Below are 4,417 nucleotides of genomic sequence, written 5' to 3'. Positions count from 1 at the left end.
AGCTATGTACATTTGACCTTACAAAATGATGTTAATTGAAATGAACTCTAAGCCATAGAAACAACAAGTCTTTTTTCAGATATCAACCTTGATGTAGGTAAAGTAGTGTATCTAGGTCTTATTTTTATTTCATTTGCCTTTTTCCATTGGTTTATCCCTGGAAATCTCTGTCTTGATTCTGGTACCTTCCATCTTGTATATACATTTACCTGATTTGGAGAAGGAAAGGGAAAAAATATAGTGACGAAAGATGTACAAAGACTGACCCATTGCAACAATGATATTCACACGACACTATATTGGAAATGAACTTTACAACTTTGGAGTGAGCGGGAGGTGTGGAGGGTGGGAAGGAATATGAGAATAACAATGGAGTGGGTAACACTATTCAGCAAGGAATGTACATTACTCATGTAACTGTAACCACTCTGTATAATATTTTTGAAATAAAATAAAATATAAAAATTTAACCTATCTACGAAAAAAATACCCTTTTCAAAATAATACATCTGTCACAGTACTTGTGAGGAATTCTAGACTCAAGCTGTTAGACCTGGAAAGGGATAGATTGGGAAGCCATCTCAAACAGCAGACAAAAGGATGAGAGCTATACTCTGGAAAGGTCAGTCAAGGGAAGACAGGGATATGAGTTATTACCTCAAGAGTATGTAATTTAGAGCTGTTGGACACTAAAAGATTAAGACTTTGTAGACAAGATACATGTCTGTGTTATGGTTGTAATGACTATTGCTCCCTTCTGCTCCTGAACAATAAGGGATTCAATTATCACTATGTATGCAAACAATATCTCATATCAATAGTTGTAACCACCAGCAAGATTAATGCCTTAGTTTGTGGACATACCTGTAGCCACTGACAACCCCCTTACCCCCCACCCCACCCCCGTAGTAGAAGGAATATAAAGCATGTGAAGCAGGATTTAGGGATCCAGAAGCTGGCAATGAGGCTTTTGGTCCTCTGGTGTCTTCTTTCCTATTACTTCCTGTGATTTCTCAGTTCTTTGGCCAGGTATCCCATCATCTTTTCTGTCCCATGGTTGTGGTTAGCGACAGTACTGATATTCGGAACACCTCAAAAAAAAAAAAAACTATGGAAAAACACTTCCTCAAAGAAGATTGACAAACGTATAGGAGCACCTGAAAAGATACCAAATATCAGCACTCATACTGTGATCCTCTAGCAAAAAAGTACAATTCAGGAGTATCTTAACTTCTGATAATACAAGAGATGGATAATTGTCCCTTTTGTATATTTGGTATTGCATAATTTTTTAGAAACACATTTACATTATGAAATAATGTTATTTATTTCATAAGTCACAGACCATGTCACTGGAGTGATGAGCCTAATGTCTTATCTCAGTTTCCTGATTCAGACTTAGATGATTGTGAATTGCCTAACTATGAACATTTGTTCATGAAACTCAACAACACAGAATGAAGTGTCAGGGTCAGGCCATTCCATACCTGTAAGGATTTTTACATATATTAGCGTAATATACACCTACACTGCTCAGCACTCACAGCACATTGGTATGTTATAATTATCTTCAGATCAGAATAAACTCTAGAGCTTAAAGTAGAATGATGGGCTATACATTTTCAACGCAAGAGTGATGATCACACCCTGCAATTATTCTCAGTGGAGAATCCTTCCTATACATTTCACTGACTTAGCTTCTACTCTGTGCTTTACCATTATCAGACAGGGTCACACTGTATCGAGCCACAATACTGCAGCAATCTTAGATGCCTTTGAATTTTACCTTCAATCTTGATACCAAGGTCAACTCTGCAACTCTAATCACATAGTTGACACCCGAACTTTTCAAGCCTGGTTAAAAATTCAGCTATCACTGCTCATTGCCAGTGTTAAAGATCTCACTCCTTTTGATTTGTTGTGCATCTTCTTGTATTTCCAACACTGCCTTAGATGTTGGTTTTTGAAGTAGAGCTTTTAGTTTGCATTTGATTTATGGAGGTGTTAGTGATGCCGGTTGAACTACATATATTATAATGTAAGTAATTTGATGTTTTGACATATGAATTTAATTTTGGCAATTGAAGAAGTGAATACACATCACTCACAAAAATTTCTTTATGTGTATTGGTATTACTTTATTGTGAACTTCCTAAAAGCCAGCCATGGGAGCACATGTCCCTAATCCCATCACTTCTGTGACTGAGACAAGGCGTGAAAGGTCCAGACCATTTGGCACTTCATAGTGAGAACCTTTCTACAGAGAAGGGGAGAGAATAGCAAAAAGAGCAAATAAATCTTCCCACAGTTTTGTTACATATTATTTACACTTAGCCATTAAAACCACTATAATAGTATTTTTTTTATGACTTCTTACCTACTCTTTTTCTGTTCTGAGCTGTTTTGTTTATGGATCTCTAAGAAATCATATAAGAATCGCATAAGAAATCTATATAAATCATATAAGAAATCATAAAAAATAGTTTTGTTGGGATATTTAATCCAAAAGGAATAATTTCAGGAAAGTATTAAGCACATAAAATGTAATGCAGAGCTGGGAAGGTGGCCCAGTGGTAGAGCGCTTTGAGGTAGATTTGTTCTCCTTAAGCAATTACTCCAGGAATAATAAACAGTGGAAGCTGAATGATGTTCATTCAGGTATTTCTTTAGAAATTAAACCAATCTTTATTGGGTATAAAGATCACTTACAATGTCATTACCTACACCCTTTTCATTTAAAAATATTTATATTCTGTAGCAATGTCATTGTCGTTATATATTATTGAAAATAAGAGAACCCATGGGACCTATGTTTCTTTGGAGTTGGCTTACTTCTCTTAATAAATTTTTTTCCAAATCTTTCCATTTCCTAACAAATTGGGCAATGTCATTCTTTCTGATGGAGGTATAGAATGCAATTGTATATATAAATACCACATTTTCTTGATCCATTCATCTACCGAGGAGCATCTGGGTTGGTTCCATATCTTAGCTATGGTAAATAATGCTGCAATAAACATAGTTGTGCTGGTAGTTTTAGTATGGTCTTGTTTGTGATCCTTTGGGTAAATGAACAAAAGTGGGATTGCTGGGTCATAGGGGAGCTTTATGTGGAGTCGTTTCAGGAAACTCCATACTTCTTTCCAAAGTGGTTGAACAAGTTTACACTCCCACCAAGAATGCAGTAGGGTTCCCTTGTGGCCCCATCCCCTTCAGCATTTGTTGTTGTAAAAATATGGACTGCTTCACGAATTTGAAAGTCATCCATGTGTATGGGCCATGCTAATCTTTTTTGTATCATACCGATGTTAGTGTATGGGCTGCCGGATTAAGCACAGAACATTTTTTATATAGAAAGTGTAATTGATTTTCTTAAACTAGACAATTCCACAAAAAAGTAAGTTCAAAAGAATTTTCATGAAATTTTAGAATCATGCATTTCTTACACAAGCACATATTTTTGATGTTGGCATAATTTGTGGAGGGGAAGGGAAAAATGTTTAAATAGGGATACAGGTAGACCCATTGCAACGGTGAAAGGAACTTCACAACTTTGGCACCTCTACTACTGCCATACCTGCAGATTGTAATTTGATTGCTTATTTTGAGGTAGCATCACAATGCCTGGGCCTGCTTGGACTGTGGTCATCCTAACACAATCAAAATACATTGCACCCAGCAAATGGTTAGAGTTTCCTGAAACTTCTTTTTTTTTTTGGTCTGGGCTTGCCTGGAACTGAAATTCTCTAATCTCTGTTTTCTAAGTAGATACTATTACAGGTTTGAGTCACTTTATCCAGTAAAAGTATACGATTTCAAGATATCTTGATATTGCCTATATTTGTGCTTAACATATATAGCTAACCTTAATTTTCTCCCTCTTTTGTTTAATACTCTGAGTTGAAAACATTGACTTTCTTGCTATACATGGCTTTGTTTTGGGTGGAATCCCATCACAATCCAAAAAATCTCCCAAAAGTTTATGTCAAATCATGGAAAAGAAGGCTGCAGGTTAGGAAAAAAAAAACACTGATCCTTAACTTACATTTGCAGTATATTTATAGTGTTAGTCAATACTTTCTGAAGTATGAGAAGAGAAGGAAGAGAGAAATGTGAAAGATGTCAGGTCTCTGCGGAATTTCTGTAGTTGTCACTTCATGTTATATTCTTCCTTAAAAATTGCTTTATTAAAACCCTCTGAGTGAATATTGGTTGGGCTGTTTGGTAACCTTACCCAAGAAATGACGCTGATTTTAGAAGGCTGATGATTTGGTAAATAAAGGAATAATGAGAATGAGCACTGATATTGTCACAGAATGAGCCGACAAGGTTCATTGCTGAACAGCAAAAGAAAGCAGTTTCAAGTCCGATGATGCACATTGGAACATATACAGATAGATACATATATGTATACGTA

The 4,417-nt window shown here is 36.0% G+C and overlaps 1 non-coding gene across 1 annotated transcript; it reads right to left on the bottom strand.

The window, feature by feature from the left end:
• Positions 1–3,229: 3,229 nt before the first annotated feature.
• LOC122095076 lies at positions 3,230–3,336 on the bottom strand. The gene has a single exon (XR_006145024.1). It is a non-coding gene; the product is annotated as a U6 spliceosomal RNA (small nuclear RNA).
• Positions 3,337–4,417: the final 1,081 nt, after the last annotated feature.

The sequence above is a fragment of the Dipodomys spectabilis genome, unplaced genomic scaffold, assembly GCF_019054845.1.
Source record: "Dipodomys spectabilis isolate Male_0828 unplaced genomic scaffold, ASM1905484v1 ptg000333l, whole genome shotgun sequence".
NCBI lineage: Eukaryota > Metazoa > Chordata > Mammalia > Rodentia > Heteromyidae > Dipodomys > Dipodomys spectabilis.
Note: the sequence above shows the minus strand (reverse complement) of the source record. Positions and strands in the feature narration are given on the sequence as shown.